The 20131-nt window shown below is 41.9% G+C and overlaps 1 protein-coding gene across 6 annotated transcripts in view; it reads left to right on the top strand.

Annotated features, from left to right (window-relative positions):
• EXOG (exo/endonuclease G) overlaps window positions 1-20131 on the top strand; it is a 63149-nt gene that overhangs the window by 30979 nt on the left and 12039 nt on the right. For 3 of the 6 annotated variants that reach the window (XR_009566025.1, XR_009566024.1, XR_009566020.1), the window contains one exon: window positions 16019-16408. The exons of 2 other annotated variants lie outside the window; for them this stretch is intronic. The gene's annotated coding sequence lies outside the window, so the exon portion shown is untranslated. Of the gene's footprint in view, window positions 1-268; window positions 446-16018; window positions 16409-20131 lie in introns of those variants that run through there. One more of the 6 variants, XR_009566021.1, reaches the window with a different exon arrangement.

Here is a 20131-nt window from a genome sequence, read left to right as displayed (position 1 = left end):
CAGCACTGAGTCTCGTGGCCGTCAAGGCTGAGGCGGAAGAGCGGCTGGCACGGGGCAGGGAGCAGCCTGGCCCCAGGGTGAGAGCTGATGTCTGTCCGGGAGCATCTCTCTCCCTGCCAAGGGCTGAGATCCTGGGTTGCATGCCTGCCTTCTGACACAGGAGCCGGCATCCGTCCATCACGGAACCTGGACCCCAGCCTCACCCCAGTGGCCGGGTGACAGCTGTGGCGGTGTGGTGACCGCAAGGCCCACTCTTGCCTCCCTCTAGATGCGCCTGACACCTCCCAGGCCACTTCAGGCAGCTACAGAGACCCACACAAGGGGCCCCACGCCCAGAATCCAAGTTTTGGCTTCAAGAACAGTGAGGAGCTCCTGCACTGGCCCATTCCAAGCGGTAGTGACCTGGAGCATGTCAGAGGGGAGGCCTGGCCCTTTACTGCTTATGGTGAGTGACCCAGCCTCCCCCACCCTCCACGGGCTCCACAAAGGGTTACTGAGCCACTGCCGCGTGCCAGCCGCTGAGCGAGGGACCGGCCACGGTGCTGAGTAAAGCGCATTTAAACCCTGTCCTCATGGTTTTGTTTTGCTTTTAATTCTTACTTTACATGGGAGCAGTGTATAGTTGATTAACAATGTTCTGTTAGTTTCAGGTATACAGCAAAGTGATTTGGTTATACATACACCTGTACCTATTCTTTTTCAAATTCTTTTTCCTTTAAGGTTATTACAGAGTATTGAGCAGAATTCCTGTGTTATACAGTAGGTCCTGGTTGATTATCTGTTTTATATACATTAGGGTGTATATGGTAATCCCAGCCTCCTCGTTTATCCCTTTCTCCACCTTTCCCCTTTGGTAACCATAAGTTTATTTTTGAAGTCTGTTTGTTTTGTAAATTAGTTCATTTATATCATTTTTTAAAGATTCCACATATAAGTGATACCATGTGATATTTGTCTTTGTCTGACTTACTTCACTTAGTATGATTATCTCTAGGTCCATCCATGTTGCTGCAAATGGCATTATTTCATTCTTTTTTATGGCTCAGTAATATTCTATTGTCTCTGTGTACCACATCTTCTTTATCCATTCATTGGTAGATGGTCATTTAGGTTGCTTCCATGTCTTAGCTATTGTAAATAGCTACAATGAGCATTGGGGTGCATGTATCTTTTTTTTCTGTTTTTTTTGGGGGGGGGCATGCCAGGTGGCATGCGGGATCCTAGTTCCCTGACCAGGGATCAAACCCACGCTGCCTGCTGTGGAAGCGCAGAGTCTCACCCACTGGACTGCCAGGGAAGTCCCTGTATTTTTCAAATTATGGTTTTCTCTGGATATATGCCTAGGAGTGGAATTGCTGGATCATACGGCAACTCTATTTTCAGCTTTTGAGGAATCTCCATACTGTTCTCCATTGGCTGAACAAATTTACATTCCTGCCAACAGCGTAGGAGGGTTCCCTTTTCTCCACATGCTCTCTAGCATTTATTGTTTGTAGACTTTTTGATGATGGCCACTCTGATGCAAGGTGACACCTCGTTGTAGCTTTGACTCGCATTTGTATAATAATTAGGGATGTCGATCATCTTGTCATGTGCTTTTTTTTTTTAAAGAGTGTGAGTGACAGTTACCTCTTGAAATTGGCTTCGTGACAGTCTTCTTTTTGGATTACCTCCCCCAGGACATTTCTGGAGGGCAGGTGTCATTTACAGTCCCACAGGCCTTGTTACTATGAAGTGCCCATGAGAAACAGTTTTAAAGTTGTTGTTACGGGAAACGGCCCCAAGGCGGCAGGATTTCTTCATGCCCAGCTTGCATGCTCAGGCAACCAAAGCCTTGGAAAGTCAAAAGTTGTGTTTGGGGATTGTAAATTACAGTGGAATGTGCCAGAAGAAATACCCAAGGGGGTTGTGTCTCATTACTTCCTCCCCCTTACCTTTCAACCTCCGGGTAAAATCCCAACCCCTGCAAAACTGCTTTGCTGAGTGTGCTGTCGTCCGGAGGCAGGGCGACTCTAAGCAAGGAGTCTGGAGGTGGGAAGCCCACCACCAGAACACGTGGAGACCAGGTGACTTTTCAAAGCTCTTACAGCCCTGAGGGTCCACCATTCTTTGGTTGCACTAGGCTTTGTTTAGCTGTAGGAGGACCCGCCTCGATCTAGAAATTGTGATCCCATGCAGAGGGGACCAGACACTACAGGTCCAAGGGGGGCTAATTTGCTGGTACATCCTCCCCAGCTCCCTCAGCCCCAGGACAGTCCAGCCATGAGAGCAAAGCTGGCTCAGGCTCCACTGATGTGACACCAGCCCAGGTCACCGAGGCCAGAGAGGAATATAGTAGGCATTTCTTCTTCCTTTTTTTTAATTTAATTTTTACTTTATATTGGACTACAGTTGATTTACAATGTTGTGTTTGTTTTAGGTATTCAACAACTTGATTCAGTTATACATAGACGTATATCTATTCTTTTTTGGATTATTTTCCCATATAGGTTATTACAGAGTTGAGTAGAGTTCCCTGTGCTATACTGTAGGTCCTTGTTATTTTATATATATTGGGGTGTATATGCTAATCCCAACCTCCTCATTTATCCCTTTCCCCACCTTTCCCTTGTAACCGTAAGTTTGTTTTCTAAGTCTGTGAGCCTGTTTCTGTTTTGTAACTAAGTTCATTTGTATCGACTTTTGGATTCCACCTCTAGGTGACATCATGTGATGTTTGTCTTTCCCTGTGTGACTTACTTCAGTTAGTATGATCATCTCTAGGTCCATCCGTGTTGCTGCAAATGGCATTATTTCATTCTTTTTAATGGCTGAGTAATGTTCCATTGTCTGTATGTACCACATCTTATTCATTCATCTGTCCATGGACAGTTTGGTTGCTAGTGTTTTGGCTATTGTAAAGAGTGCTGCAGTGAACATTGTGGTGCGTGGGTCTTTTTGAATTATGGTTTTCTCTGGATATTTGCCCAGCACTGGGATTGCTGGATCATCCGGTAGCTCTATTTTTAGTTTTTAAAGAAACTTCCATACTGTACTCCATAGTGGCTGTTACCAGTTTCCACTCCCACCAGCAGCTTAGGAGGGTTCCCTTTTCTCCACACCCTCTCCAACTGCTGTTGTTTGTAGACTTCTTGATGATGGCCATTCTGACTGGTGAAAGGTGATACCTCTTTGTAGCTTTGATTTCCATTGCTCTAATAATTAGTGATGTTGAGAATCTTTTTTTTTTTTTAAACGGTATGTTCCTGGGTTGTAAATTAGAGTGGAATGTGGCAGAACAAACACCCGAAGGGTTGTGTCTCATTACTTCATCCCCTTACCCTTTCACCCCTAGGGCAAATCCCAACCCTGGAAAACCACTTTGCTGAAGGTGCTATTGTCCAGAGGTGGGGCAACCCTAAGGAAGAAGGGTGGAGGTGGGAACCTTCCCAGCAGATGTGGAGACCAGGTGACTTTTCAAAGCTCTTCCGGCCCTGAGAGTCCACCACCCTTTGGGTGCACTGGGCTTGTTTTAGCTGTAGGAGGGCCCGCCTGGATCTAGAGATTGTGGTCCTGTGCAGAGGGCACCAGGCACTACAGGTCCAAGGGGGGCTTCATTTGCTGGCAGATCCTCCCCAGCTCCCTCAGCCCCATGACAGTCCAGCCTTGGGACCCAAGCCTGCTCAGGCTCCAGGAATGTGACACTAGCCCAGGTCACTGAGGCCTGAGGGGAACATTGTAGGCATTTCTTTTTTTTTTTTTTAATTTAACTTTTGTTTTCTATTGGAGTACAGTTGATTTACAATGTTGTGTTTTTTTAGGTGTTTGGCAACTTGATTCAGTTATACATAGACATATATCTGTTCTTTTTCAGATTCCTTTCCCATATAGGTTATTAAAGAGTGTTGAGTAGAGTTCCCTGTGCTATACAGAAGGTCCTTGTTGATTATCATCTATTTTATATATATTGGGGTATATATGCTAGTCCCAACCTCCTCATTTATCCCTTCTGCCACCTTTCCCCTTTGGTAACCATAAATTTGCTTTGAGTCTGTTTCTGTTTTGTAAATTAGATCGCTTGTATCAATTTGTAGATTCCACATCCAGTGATATATTACATTTGTCTTTGTCTGACTTACTTCAGTTAGTATTGAAACCGTGTATAAGCCCCTGTGTCCTTGTCTTTTGTGATAAAATGCTGACTCAAGAGTTAATGATTGGGAAATGTGAAGGTAGAGAAACAAAGAATAGCTGTTGGGCTGAGGAACCGGTAACAATTTAGACTATAATTCTGCCACATAGCAGAATCATGATACCCACAGTTCCCTGAAAGATATAAAGGCCTGACACACGTTCCTGAGTTGTTTTTACAGAAAGCAGACCCTCTCCAGATGAAAACTGCTGACCACAAAAACATAGACCCTAGACTGGTTGAAACCAGAAGGTTGATAAAGCTTGAAACTTCGCCTTGATGCCAACCAATCCGAGAATTGTCTGCGAGCTAATCACCCCCTCCACGGTGGGTCGCACAGTCTTGAGGGCATTAGCCCGCTGTGGCCCCGTTTGCCTGGCAAAGCAGTAAAAGCTATTCTTTTCTGCTTCACCCAAAACTCTGTCTCTGCATTTCTATTTGGCACCGGTGAACAGAGGCCGAGTTTTGGCAATAGAATTCTGGGGGCTCATCCAGGATCGACCTGTGTGCAGGTGGCCTTGAGGCGCCCCTGTGTTTGGTCAGATGCTCTGAGGTTTCTCTCCACACCAGCCTCCTTCTAGAGAGCAGAGGGTTGGAGGACTCCTCTGGAGGCCGGATCGCCAGGGCTCCCCTGCCGTAGGGCTGTGCCCTGATCATACCCGGCCTGCCATCTCGGTAGTTGGAGCTCCGAGGCGGGGATGGAAGACAGGAGAGAAGCTGTCCTAGGAGCTGCCAAGGCCACCTTTGCCTTGAGGACACCCCCCTCTCCTTCTGCCCACACGGGTCCGGACTTCCTGCTCTGAGAAGATATTTTGGGGAAGGAGCAAGGTAGAGTTTGGGACGTCGCAGCACCTCTGCCAGCACTTCGGTAAGCCCCCCGGCGTGCACTCTGAGGACCCTCAACCTTGTCCGTTTGGGGAACCTTCTGTTGCCGTTTGGGAATTTTTTATTTTATTTATCTTTTTGGGGGGTGGATTTTTTAGATCCAGTTTGTAAGGAGCAGCTTAGACTAAGGCCATGGGCTTAGTGGGACTTGGCAACCAATTTGAGCCTTGGGCTGGTTTTTTGTTTGTTTGTGGCTTCTGTTTGCCAGACAAGGATTTGGTTTGCCTTTGGTTTTGCTGGCAAGTGTTTAGTTTGACTCAACGTGGGAAGTGCTTCTTCTTTGATTCCATCTGACAGCCCACTAGGGAAAATTTTGGCAGCCTGGTCAACCTATAATTGTAACCCTATAAATAGGGAAAAAATAATTTAACACCATGTGGTCACAATATTCTTTAGACTCCAGAGAAAACTGGTTGAGATGAAACTCTTTTGAAATTCCAAAACTCGTCCATTTTGCATGTGCAGTTAGAGAAAGCTGGCTTGATAAAATACTTTTTTTCAGAACACTGACCTTGAGAGAACAAAACTATTCTTTTAGGAGAAAACTTGAAGTTAACTCATAATGTCCTTGAAGTACAAACACAGCCCACTGTGCCTGGGACTTCAGTCTTAGGTTAATTAGTAGAGCCTCAAGCCAAGGGGGAGAAGGAAAGGAGGGAAGAAAAAGAAGTCTTTTAAAATCAAATGTGTAAATTTGTTCTTTTATTCATAAACTGATAAGTTTAATTACAGTGCCTGATTCATGAAATATAAAAAGCTGAAACAATGAGATCTCCGTCTGTATGTATGTCTCAGTATGTGTCTCTGACTTTGGATAATATTGCTGAGGTTAATTTGTAAATGAGCTCTATTTAATTGGCTTAAAGAAAAGTAAGTGCTTACAAATGAGATCTAAATTTACCTAGTTTTGTCTTCTTGCAAGAGGGAAACTAAAGATGTTTGCATTTATTAGACACGTCTTGTGCCACTTTGAGAAAAGAAATTGTGCTTTGGGAAAATGCATGTTTTTTGAGATTATAGAATATGTTCCTAAGTCTGCTAATCAGAGAATGCCAATATGACAGACAATTCAGTTGCTTTCTTCTTGGTTCTCACTAGAGATTAAGGGTTGTTTTTTTTTAATTATTATTATTTTTTTTGGCTGCTTTGGGTCTTCGTTGCTGCATGCAGGCTTTCTCTGGTTGCGGCGAGCGGGGGCTACTCCTCGTTGTGGTGCGCGGGCTTCTCATTGCAGTGGCTTCTCTTGTTGCAGAGCACAGGCTCTGGGTGCCCAGGCTTCAGTAGTTGTGGCTCGCAGCCTCTAGAGCACAGGCTCAGTAGTTGTGGTGCACAGGTTTAGTTGTTCTGCAGCATGTGGGATCTTCCCGGACCAGGGCTCGAACCTGTGTCCCCTGCATTGGCAGGTGGATTCTTAACCACTGTGCCACCAGGAAAGTGCAAGGGTTTTTTTAAGGGTTAAAAATTATAATATGTAATTAAGGCTAATAAAATGATAAGGGAAACATTTCAGTGTGTAAAGCAAGTAGGGGATGTATTGCCAGTGAGAGAAGGTATAGAGATTGCAGATATTTTTGTTGAGGAAAAAAATGATGATAATAATTTTGTCCTACAGTTGGTTGTTTCTGGATGGAAAAAAAGGACAAATTAATATGAATCCAGAAAGTGATTAAAGGGTTGTGAAAAAGGTACTTTGAGAAAATAATTTTCTATGTTGTTAACATTGATCCCCTCATTGTCAGATTTCTGCTGTCCTGCCCTTATAGCATAGAAATGGTCTACTTCTAAGTCAAGAAATTTAAAAATGAATAAACAATAGCTGTAAATTTTTAAAAATCAGGGCTATGGGAAATCCAAGATGCCCTCTTGGCTTTTCCCGGCTCCCTGACAAACCTCATTTTCTATTAGATGGGTTAAAGATTTCTCTGGCTGCAGGGAATGGCTCACAATGAAAAGGAAAAGGTTAGAAAATGTGTTTCCCACTTGGAGTATAGTGTCTACCATCTCCAGTGATCAAGACACTCACTTTACTGGATAAATCATACAAGACTTAATGTCACAAATTTCTTGAAATTATCACTCTGTCATCCTCAATCATCAAGCAAGGTCAACAAAACTAATGGAAAAACTGGACTCAAACAGAATGAAATAAATTATAGGGGATTAAATGAACTGCTAAATATGATTATAGTTTTTCTGAATTGTCTGACATACTGCTGGCTTCTAATCTTTGGCCCTTTTCTTCAAGCTACTTATGATTTACAACAATTTGATAATTTACACCTGTAAGTAAAATTATTTTTTTCTCTCTGCCTGGTTCCTCCAGAAATTGGAGACTCTTGGGTTCTGAGCAGCCTTTATCAGGTGAATGGAAAACACTGTCTCTTGGCATGTGCAGGAATCTAGATACTCTTGAGACCTGGAAGAGAGACAAATTTACCCAATCTGTAGATATCACAGGCAGAATCTGTAGGCAAGCCTGGCCTTGAGAGACCTTTTAAAAGTTTGCTCTGAAAGGGCTTCCGGGAAGATGGCGGAAGAGTAAGACGCGGAGATCACCTTCCTCCCCACAGATACACCAAAAATAAATCTACACGTGGAACAACTCCTACAGAACACCTACTGAATGCTGGCAGAAGACCTCTGACCTCCCAAAAGGCAAGAAACTCCCCATGTACCTGGGTGGGGCAAAAGAAAAAAGAATAAACAGAGACAAAAGAATAGGGACAGGACCTGCACCGGTGGGAGGGAGCTGTGAAGGAGGAAAGGTTTCCACACACTAGGAAGCCCCTTCGCAGGCGGAGACTGCGGGTGGCGGAGGAGAGCACAGCAACAGGGGTGCGGAGGGCAAAGTGGAGAGATTCCTGCACAGAGGATTGGTGCCGACCGGCACTCACCAGCCCGAGAGGCTTGTCTGCTCACCCACGGGGGCGGGCGGGGCTGGGAGTTGAGGCTCGGGCTTCTGTAGGAGCACAGGGAGAGGACTGGGGTTAGCAGCGTGAACACAGCCTGCAGGTGGTTAGTGCACCACGGCTAGCCGGGAGGGAGCCCGGGGAAAAGTCTGGACCTGTTTTCTGGACCTGCCTTAGAGGCAAGAGACTTATTCTTCCCTCTTTGTTTCCTGGTGCTCGAGGAGAGAGGATTAAGAGCACTGCTTAAAGGAGCTCCAGAGACGGGCGCGAGCTGCAGCTAAAAGCGCGGACCCCAGAGACGGGCATGAGATGCTAAGGCTGCTGCTGCCGCCACCAAGAAGCCTGTGTGCGAGCACAGGTCACTATCCACACCTCCCTTCCGGGGAGCCTGTGCAGCCCGCCACTGCCAGGGTCCCGGGATCCAGGGACAACTTCCCCGGGAGAACGCACGGCACGCCTCAGGCTGGTGCAATGTCACACTGGGCTCTGCTGCCGCAGGCTCGCCCTGCGTCCGTACCCCTCCCTTCCCCCGGCCTGAGTGAGCCAGAGCCCCCAAATCAGCGGCTCCTTTAACCCCGTCCTGTCTGAGCGAAGCACAGACGCCCTCCGGCGACCTACACGCAGAGGCGGGGCCAAATCCAAAGCTGAGCCCCAGGAGCAGTGAGAACAAAGAATAGAAAGGGAAATCTCTCCCAGCAGCCTCAGAAGCAGCGGATTAAACTTCCACAATCAACTTGATGTACCCTGCATCTGTGGAATACATGAATAGACAACGAATCATCCCAAATTGAGGAAGTGAACTTTGACGGCAAGATTTATGATTTTTTCCCCTTTTCCTCTTTTTGTGAGTGTGTATGTGTATGCTTCTGTGTGAGATTTTGTCTGTATAGCTTTGCTTCCACCATTTGTCTTAGGGTTCTATCCGGTTTTTTTGGTTTGTTTTTTTGTTTTTTTTATAATTTTTTTTCTTAATTTTTTTTTATTTTAATAACTATTTTATTTTATTTTACTTTATCTTCTTTCTTTTTTTCCTTCCTTCCCTCCTTCCTCCCTCCTTCCTTCCTTTCTTTCTACTTTTTCTCCCTTTTATTCTGAGCCATGTGGATGAAAGGCTCTTGCTGCTGCAGGAGTCAGTACTGTGCCTCTGAGGTGGGAGAGCCAACTTCAGGACACTGGTCCACAGGAGACCTCCCAGCTCCACATAATATCAAACGGCGAAAATCTCCCAGAGATCTCCATCTCAACACCAGCAGCCAGCTTTACTCAATGACCAGCAAGCTACAGTGCTGGACACCCTATGCCAAACAACTACCAAGACAGGAACACCCATTAGCAGAGAGGCTGCCTAAAATCATAAAAAGGCCACAGACACCCCAAAACACACCACCAGACGTGGACCTGTCCACCAGAAAGACAAGATCCAGCCTCATCCACCAGAACACAGGCACTACTCCCCTCCACCAGGAAGCCTACACAACCCACTGAACCAACCTTAGCTACTGGGGACAGACACCAAAAACAATGGGAACTATGAACCTGCAGCCTGTGAAAAGGAGACCCCAAACACAGTAAGATAAGCAAAATGAGAAGACAGAAAAACACACAGCAGTTGAAGGAACAAGATAAAAACCCACCAGACCTAACAAATGAAGAGGAAATAGGCAGTCTACCTGAAAAAGAATTCAGAATAATGATAGTAAGGATGATCCAAAATCTTGGAAATAGAATAGACAAAATGCAAAAAACATTTAACAAGGACCTAGAAGAACTAAAGATGAAACGAGCAACAATGAACAACACAATAAATGAAATTTAAAATACTCTAGAAGGGATTAAGAACAGAATAACTGAGGCAGAAGAATGGATAAGTGACCTGGAAGATAAAATAGTGGAAATAACTACTGCAGAGCAGAATAAAGAAAAAAGAATCAAAAGAACTGAGGACAGTCTCAGAGACTTCTGGGACAACATTAAACACACCAACATTTGAATTATAGGGGTTCCAGAAGAAGAAGAGAAAAAGAAAGGGACTGAGAAAATATTTGAAGAGATTATAGTTGCAAACTTCCCTAATATGGGAAAGGAAATAGTTAATCAAGTCCAGGAAGCACAGAGAGTCCCATACAGGATAAATCCAAGGAGAAATACGCCAAGACACATATTAATCAAACTGTCAAAAATTAAATACAAAGAAAACATATTAAAAGCAAGCAAGGGAAAAATAACACACAGGGGAATCCCCATAAGGTTAACAGCTGATCTTTCAGCAGAAACTCTGCAAGCCAGAAGGGACTGGCAGGACATATTTAAAGTGATGAAGGAGAAAAACCTGCAACCAAGATTACTCTACCCAGCAAGGATCTCATTCAGATTTGATGGAGAAATTAAAACCTTTACAGACAAGCAAAAGCTGAGAGAGTTCAGCACCACCAAACCAGCTTTACAACAAATGCTAAAGGAACTTCTCTAGGAAAGAAACACAAGAAAAGGAAAAGACCTACATTAACGAACCCAAAACAATTAAGAAAATGGGAATAGGAACATACATATCGATAATTACCTTAAATGTAAATGGACTAAATGCTCCCACCAAAAGACACAGATTGGCTGAATGGATACAAAAACAAGACCCACATATATTCTGTCTACGAGAGACCCACTTCAGACCTAGAGACACAGACTGAAAAGGGGATGGAAAAAGATATTCCATGCAAATGGAAACCAGAAGAAAGCTGGAATAGCAATTCTCATATCAGACAAAATAGACTTTAAAATAAAGATTATTAAAAGAGACAAAGAAGGACACTACATAATGATCAAGGGATTGATCCAAGAAGAAGATATAACAATTGTAAATATTTATGCACCCAACATAGGAGCACCTCAATACATAAGGCAAATACTAACAGCCATAAAGGGGAAATCGACAGTAACACATTCATAGTAGGGGACTTTAACACCCCACTTTCACCAATGGACAGATCATCCAAAATGAAAATAAATAAGGAAACACAAGCTTTAAATGATACATTGAACAAGATGGACTTAGTTGATATTTATAGGACATTCTATCCAAAAACAACAGAATACAAATTTTTCTCAAGTGCTCATGTCTCCAGGAGAGATCCTATCTTGGGTCAGAAATCAAGCCTTGGTAAATTTAAGAAAATTGAAATTGTATCAAGTATCTTTTCTGACCACAACATTATGAGACTAGATATTACAGGAAAAGATCTGTAAAAAATACAAACACATGGAGGCTAAACAATACACTACTTAATAACGAAGCGATCACTGAAGAAATCAAAAAATACCTAGAAACAAATGACAATGGAGACACGACGACCCAAAAGCTAGGGGATGCAGGAAAAGCAGTTCTAAGAGGGAAGTTTATAGCAATACAATCCTACCTTAAGAAACAGGAAACATCTCGAATAAACAACCTAACCTTGCACCTAAAGCAATTAGAGAAAGAAGAACAAAAAACCCCCAAAGTTAGCAGAAGGAAAGAAATCATAAAACTCAGATCAGAAATAAATGAAAAAGAAATGAAGGAAACAATAGCAAAGATCAATAAAACTAAAAGCTGGTTCTTTGAGAAGATAAACAAAATTGATAAACCATTAGCCAGACTTATCAAGAAAAAAAGGGAGAGGACTCAAATCAGTAGAATTAGAAATGAAACAGGAGAAGTAACAACTCACACTGCAGAAATACAAAAGATCATGAGAGATTACTACAAGCAACTCTATGCCAATAAAATGGACAACCTGGAAGAAATGGACAAATTCTTAGAAATGCACAACCTGCCAAGACTGAATCAGGAAGAAATAGAAAATATGAACAGACCAATCACAAGCACTGAAATTGAAACTGTGATTAAAAATCTTCCAACAAACAAAAGCCCAGGACCAGGTGCCTTCACAGGCAAATTCTATCAAACATTTAGAGAAGAGCTAACACCTATCCTTCTCAAACTTTTCCAAAATATAGCAGAAGGAGGAAGACTCCCAAACTCATTCTACGAGGCCACCATCACCTTGATACCAAAACCAGACAAGGATGTCACAAAGAAAGAAAACTACAGGCCAATATCACTGATGAACATAGATGCAAAAATCCACAACAAAATACTAGCAAACAGAATTCAACAGCACATTAAACAGATCATGATCACCATGATCAAGTGGGGTTTATTCCAGGAATGCAAGGATTCTTCAATATACACAAATCAATCAACGTGATACACCATATTAACAAATTGAAGGAGAAAAACCATATGATCATCTCAATTGATGCAGAGAAAGCTTTTGACAAAATTCAACACCCATTTATGATAAAAACCCTGCAGTAAGTAGGCATAGAGGGAACTTTCCTCAACATAATAAAGGCCATATATGACAAACCCACAGCCAACATCATCCTCAATGGTGAAAAACTGAAAGCATTTCCACTAAGATCAGGAACAAGACAAGGTTGCCCACTCTCACCACTCTTATTCAACATAGTTTTGGAAGTTTTAGCCACAGCAGTCAGAGAAGAAAAGGAAATAAAAGGAATCCAAATTGGAAAAGAAGAAGTAAAGCTGTCACTGTCTGCAGATGACATGATACTATACATAGAGAATCCTAAAGATGCTACCAGAAAACTACTAGAGCTAATCAGTGAATCTGGTAAAGTAGCAGGATACAAAATTAATGCACAGAAATCTCTGGCATTCCTATACACTAATGATGAAAAATCTGAAAGTGAAATCAAGAAAACACTCCCATTTACCATTGCAACAAAAAGAATAATATATCTAGGAATAAACCTACCTAAGGAGACAAAAGACCTGTATGCAGAAAATTATAAGACACTAATGAAAGAAATTAAAGATGATACAAATAGATGGAGAGATATATCATGTTCTTGGATTGGAAGAATCAACATTGTGAAAATGACTCTACTACCCAAAACAATCTACAGATTCAATGCAATCCCTATCAAACTACCACTGGCATTTTTCATAGAACTAGAACAAAAAATTTCACAATTTATATGGAAATACAAAAGACCCCGAATAGCCAAAGCAATCTTGAGAACAAAAAACGGAGCTGGAGGAATCAGGTTCCCTGACTTCAGACTGTACTACAAAGCTAAAGTAATCAAGACAGTATGGTACTGGCACAAAAACAGAAAGATAGATCAATGGAACAGGATAGAAAGCCCAGAGATAAACCCACACACATATGGTCACCTTATCTTTGATAAAGGAGGCAGGAATGTACAGTGGAGAAAAGACAGCCTCTTTAATAAGTGGTGCTGGGAAAACTGGACAGCTACATGTAAAAGGATGAAATTAGAACACTCCCTAACACCATACACAAAAATAAGCTCAAAATGGATTAAAGACCTAAATGTAAGGCTTGAAACTATCAAACCCTTAGAGGAAAACATAGGCAGAACACTATATGACATAAATCACAGCAAGATCCTTTTTGACCCACTTCCTAGAGAAATGGAAATAAAACCAAAAATAAACAAATGGGACCTAATGAAACTTCAAAGCTTTTGCACAGCAAAGGAAACCATAAACAAGACCAAAAGACAACCCTCAGAATGGGAGAAAATATTTGCAAATGAAGCAACTGACAAAGGATTAATCTCCAAAATTTACAAGCAGCTCGTGCAGCTCAATAACAAAAAAACAAACAACCCAATCCAAAAATGGGCAGAAGACCTAAATAGACATTTCTCCAAAGAAGATATACAGACTGTCAACAAACACATGAAAGCATGCTCAACATCATTAATCATTAGAGAAATGCAAATCAAAACTACAATGAGATATCATCTCATACCAGTCAGAATGGCCATCATCAAAAAATCTATAAACAATAAATGTTGGAGAGGGTGTGGAGAAAAGGGAACACTCTTGCACTGCTGGTGGGAATGTGAACTGGTTCAGCCACTATGGAGAACAGTATGGAGGTTCCTTAAAAAACTACACATAGAACTACCATATGACCCAGCAATCCCACTACTGGGCATATACCCTGAGAAAACCAAAATTCAAAAAGAGTCATGTACCAAAATGTTCATTGCAGCTCTACTTACAGTAGCCCGGAGATGGAAACAATCTACGTGCCCATCATCGGATGAATGGATAAAGAAGATGTGGCACATATATACAATGGAATATTACTCAGTGATAAAAAGAAACGAAATTGAGCTATTTGTAATGAGGTGGATAGACCTAGGGTCTGTCATACAGAGTGAAGTAAGTCAGAAAGAAAAAGACAAATACCGTATGCTAACACATATATATGGAATTTAAGAAAAAAAAATGTCATGAAGAACTTAGGGGTAAGGCAGGAATAAAGACACAGACCTCCTAGAGAATGGACTCGAGGTTATGGGGAGGGGGAAGGGTGAGCTGTGACAGGGCGAGAGAGAGTCATGGACATATACACACTAACAAACGTAGTAAGGTAGCTAGTGGGAAGCAGCCACATGGCACAGGGATATTGGCTTGGTGCTTTGTGACAGCCTGGAGTGGTGGGATAGGGAGGGTGGGAGGGAGGGAGACACAAGAGGGAAGACATACGGGAACATATGTTTATGTATGACTGATTCACTTTGTTATAAAGCAGAAACTAACACACCATTGTAAAGCAATTATATCCCAATAAAGATGTTAAAAAAAATCTATAAACAGTAAATGCTGGAGAGGGTGTGGAGAAAAGGGAACACTCTTGCACTGCTGGTGGGAATGTGAATTGGTACAGCCACTATGGAGAACAGTATGGAGGTTCCTTAAAAAACTACAAATAGAACTACCATATGACCCAGCAATCCCACTACTGGACATATACCCTGAGAAAACCATAATTCAAAAAGAGTCATGTACCAAAATGTTCATTGCAGCTCTATTTACAGTAGCCTGGAGATGGAAACAACCTAAGTGTCCATCATCGGATGAATGGATAAAGAAGATGTGGCACATATATACAATGGAATATTACTCAGCCATAAAAAGAAATGAAATTGAGCTATTTGTAATGAGGTGGATAGACCTAGAGTCTGTCATACAGAGTGAAGTAAGTCAGAAAGAGAAAGACAAATACCGTATGCTAACACATATATATTGAATTTAAGAAAAAAAATGTCATGAAGAACCTAGGGGTAAGACAGGAAAAAAGACACAGACCTACTAGAGAATGGACTTGAGGATATGGGGAGGGGGAAGGGTAAGCTGTGACAAAGTGAGAGAGTGGCATGGACATATATACACTACCAAACGTAAGGTAGATATCTAGTGGGAAGCAGCCGCAAAGCATAGGGAGATCAGCTCGGTGCTTTGTGACCGCCTGGAGGGGTGGGATAGGGAGGGTGGGAGGGAGGGAGACACAAGAAGGAAGAGATATGGGAACATATGTATATGTATAACTGATTCACTTTGTTATAAAGCAGAAACTAACACACAATTGTAAAGCAATTATACTTCAATAAAGATGTTAAAAAAAAAAAGGAAATTAAAAGCGAAAAAAAAAAAGTTTGATCTGAGATTCCTAATGAAGAATTCCAGTGCAGCCAATATAAATGAGCCTATATGAGCAATTACATTTATATGAATAATCTGGTGATGTATATTGAAACCAGACTTATTTTGAACTAATCAGCCTTAATTTGGCTGGACTTAGTAAAAAATGAGGATAATCTAGAGAGAAAAATTATGTTTCAATAGTATAGCTTTGTGGATATTGAAGTTTTGTATTTAGTGTCTTTGTCCAAGATGGCTCCTTATTGCTGTTACCTTATTATAAAGTTTAATTGAACTAGTAAAAGAATATCCTAAGCTTGTTTCTAAAGCCAATCATGGTAATCTATATCTTTGGATGAAGATCAGATGCCCTGTGACCTACAACTAAGAGATTATGCACACTGGAAAAGATATTATTTAAAGGATTGTCAGCAAACTAAATAAAAAGACCCTTAAAAGATACTCTTAACTATGATATGTACCACAAAACTGAAGGGAATTTACTCGATTTCATATTTCCCATTTAAGAAGGGCCTCTGCATTTGAATGTCTATAGAAAAGACTGCTAACTCCAAACGACACCCACATCAGGATGAAAAGAAGACAACAGCAGTGGAAGACAGCTGACATAAAAATCTGGACCAGGCCCGTAAGAACCATCCAACTAATTCAGACTGCACTGTTTATCAAATGTTTGTCTTCCTACTTCCTATCAAAATGGAAAGTTATTGTTTTACTTCTAACCATATTTTTCACCCCAGTGTTCAGCATGAAAAAAAAAATTCTCTAGTGAAGTTGTAACAGAGTATAAATATTCATGACATGTATCCCTGCTTGTTTTAAGTGTATTGCTAAACGTGTACAATGCTTGTGTGACAATTAAGTACAAGTGATAAACTGTATACCCTGCAAAGCATTTTCCTATTCACATACCTGTGAGCCTGTTCATGATATCTGATGAGTTTTCCCCCAACATGGAGAACTAAGCAAAAAAAAAAAAAAAAAAAAGGCATAGGACCAAGGGACATAAATGGACCCAGAGCAGGCAACTGGGCGACCACTCTGGCAACGCTGGAAAAACATATTGATTATCAATCAATGGGTCTATTTTGGGTCTATTAAACATGCATTGTACATCTGCTTTAGCCATTAAAAAAATCAAAATGAAATAACTGAGGTTCAGACGTCCAAAATGGAACTAGGTGGCCAGTATGGATGTGGGTTCAGACATGTTCCTACACTACTGCAAACTTGAATTCTCTAAACTTTATCAGACTTAAGAATATCATCAGCCATTTTCAAAACAATATCTAATGGCAGCTGCCAACTGCAACCTTATCCTCTCAAGGTCTTGTAACTATGAAACCTTTTTCCTACTTTAAAAATAGTAATAGCAAATGAGACAGCTCAAGCTATAGCCTCCCAGCAAAAGCCTACTTGGTTACTAAATATCTGTAAAAAGGAAGCACTCCAAAACTTATTTTCCTGGTTGCCATCTGAAATAGGATTATTTTGAAGAATACTACAAAGGTGTATTTTAACCATTATCTGCATTGTAGTATGTCTAATAATTTTCAAATGTTTGTCTAGGTGCTATGACAAAGCAATCAAACAGAGAGGTAATATTTTCTTAATATAAAATATTGATGCTAAGCTTCAAATTCGAGATTATTTCCAACTCTGTGTCCATTCCCCAAATTAGTCAGGACTATGCCCCACATCAGCAGGAAGTAACCAGAGCGGTTGTCACCCCATTCCCACAGAGAAGGGGAAAATTGAAACAGAGATGGACTGACACTGAGTTCTTCTGCCAAGTTTATGATTAACCTCTCAATCTAAAACATCCCCTTTCATGTTCTGCAGCTATTCCTTCTCAACTGAGGAATATCAAAGAAAAAGGGGGATTGAAACCATGTACAAGCACCTGTGTCCTTCTCTTTGAAGAAGAACGCTGACTCAAGAGTCAGTGATTGGGAAATGTGAAGATGTAGAAACAAACAATAGCAGATGGGCTGGGGAACTGGTAAGAATTTATAATTCTGTCAAGTAGCAGAATCACCCAAGTTAGAGTTTTCTGAAAGATATAAAGGCCTGACACGCATTCCTGAGTTCTTTGTACAGGAAGCAGTCCCCTCCAGATGAAAACTACTGACAGCAAGAACATAGACCCCAGACTGGATGAAAACCAAAGGTTAATGAAGTTTGAAATTTCACCTCGATGCCAGCCAATCTGAGAATTTGCCATGAGGTGATCATGCTCTGCTTCTTAAACACTATAAAACTACTCACTACCCCCTCCAGGGTGGGCCACAGACTCTTGAGGGCATTAGACTGCTGTGGCCTCCTTTGCCTGACAAAGCAATAAAAGCCACACTTTTCTACTTCACACAACACTCTGTCTCCGCCTTCCTATTCGGTATGGGTGATGAGAGGCGAAGTTTCAGCAACAATATGATCATCTCAAGGTCCATCTGTGTTGCTGCAAGTGGCATTATTTCATTCTTTTTATGGCTGAATAATACTCCATGGTCTATACATACCAAAACTTATTTATCCATTCATCTATGAACATAGGGTTCCTTCCGTGTCTTTGCTATTGTAAATACTGCTGCAATGGATGTTGGGGTGCATGGGTCTTTTTGAATACGGGTTTTCTCTGGATATAGCACAAGGAGTGGGATTGCCAGATCATCTGGTAGTTTTTTGTAGATTTTTAAGGAACCTCCATACTGTTCTCTATAGTGGCTGTTACCAGGTGCCATTCCCACCAGTAGCTTAGGAGGGTTCCCTTTTCTCCACGCCATCTCCAGCTATTATAGTTTGTAGACTTTTGGATAATGGCCATTGTGACTGGTGCAAGGTGAGACCTCATTGCAGTTTTGATTTGTGTTCCTCTAATAATTAGTCATGTTGAGCATCTTGGCATGTGCTTTTTTTTTTTAAAAACAGTATGAGTGAAAGTTACCTCTTGAAATTGGCTTTGTGACATTCTGCCCTGATTTGAATGTTTTTTGGATTGCTTACCACAGGACATTGCTTGAGGGCAGGTGTCATTTACAGCCCCCCAGGCCTTGTGAATATGAACATGTGCCCATGAGCACCAGATTTAAAGTTGTTGTTTCAGGAACCAGCCACAAGGCGGCAGCATTTTCTCATACCCAGCTCTGGTTACTCCTGCAACAACCACCTTAGAGAAAGTTGTGTTCCCCAGTTGTAACTTTGAGTGGTATGTGCTAGAACCAACACCCAAGGGAGTGTCCCTGGTGTCCAGTGGTTAAGACTCTTCACTTCCAATGCAGGGGGTGTGGGTTGGATCCCTGGTCAGGGAACTAGGATCCCACAAGCCCCAGGGTCAAAAAAAAAAAAAAAAAAAAGAAATTCTAGGGGGTTGTGTCTTATAACCTCTTCCCCCTTACCCTTCTTGCCCGGGTCAGAACCCAACCCTTGGAGAACCACTCTGCTGAGGGTGCTGTCCTCCGGAGGTGGGGCGACTGTGAAGAAGGAGGATGGAGGTGGGAACCTTCCCAGCAGGAGACATGGAGACCAGGTAACTTTTCAAAGCTCTTGCAGCCCCGAGAGTCTACCCTCCTTTGGGTGCACTGGGCTTGGTTTAGCTGTAGGAGTGCAGGCCTGGATCTGGAGATGATGGTCCCATGCATAGGGGACCAGGTACTCCTGGTCCAAGGAGGGCTCATTTCCTGGCACATCCTTCCCAGCACCAAGTCCCTTGGACAGTCCAGGCCTTGGGACTGAAGCCTACCAAGGCTCCAGGGATGTGACACCAGCTTGGGTCAGCGAGGCCTGAGGTGATCATATGAGGCATTTCTTAGTTTTAGGGGTTTTTTTAATTTAGTTTTTATTTTCTAGTGGAGTATAGTTGATTTACAGTGTTGTGTTTTCTTAGGTGTTTGGCAATGTGATTCAGTTATAGATAGACATATATCTGTTCTCTTTCCGATTCCTTTCCCATATAGGTTATTAAAGAGTGTTGAGTAGAGTTCCCTGTGCTATACAGAATGTCCTTGTTATCTATTTTATATATATTGGGGTTTATGTGCTAATCCCAACCTCCTCATTTATCCCTTCTGCCACCTTTCCCCTTTGGTAACCGTATGTTTGTTTTCTAAGTCTGTGAGTTTGTTTCTGTTTTGTAAATGCCTTCATTTGTATCAATTTTTGGTTTCCTCCTGTAAGTGATATCATGTGATCTTTGCCTTTCCCTTTCTGGCTTACTTCACTGAGTCTGATCATCTCTAGGTCCATCTATGTTGCTGTAGGTGGCATTATTTCATTCTTCTTAATGCCTGAGTAATACTGCATTGTCTATATGTACCACATCTTCTTTATCCATTCATCTGTTGGTGAACATTTTCACTGCTTCCATGTCTTGGCTATTGTAGATCCTACTGTAGTGGACGTTGCAGTGTGTGGGTCTTTTCTAATATGGGTTTTCTCTGGATATACCCCTATGAGTGGGATTGCCGGATCATCTGGTACCTTTATTTGTAGTTTTTTAAGGAACCTCCATACTGTTATTTATACTGGCTGTTACCAGTTTCCTTTCCAACAAGATTGTGCCAAGATTTAAAACTAGTGCTTTCAGGCACTCAGTATTCACCAGGACTACAGGGATGTAAATGA

The sequence above is a fragment of the Globicephala melas genome, chromosome 11 (assembly GCF_963455315.2).
Source record: "Globicephala melas chromosome 11, mGloMel1.2, whole genome shotgun sequence".
NCBI lineage: Eukaryota > Metazoa > Chordata > Mammalia > Artiodactyla > Delphinidae > Globicephala > Globicephala melas.
This window is presented reverse-complemented; position numbering and strand designations above follow the sequence as displayed.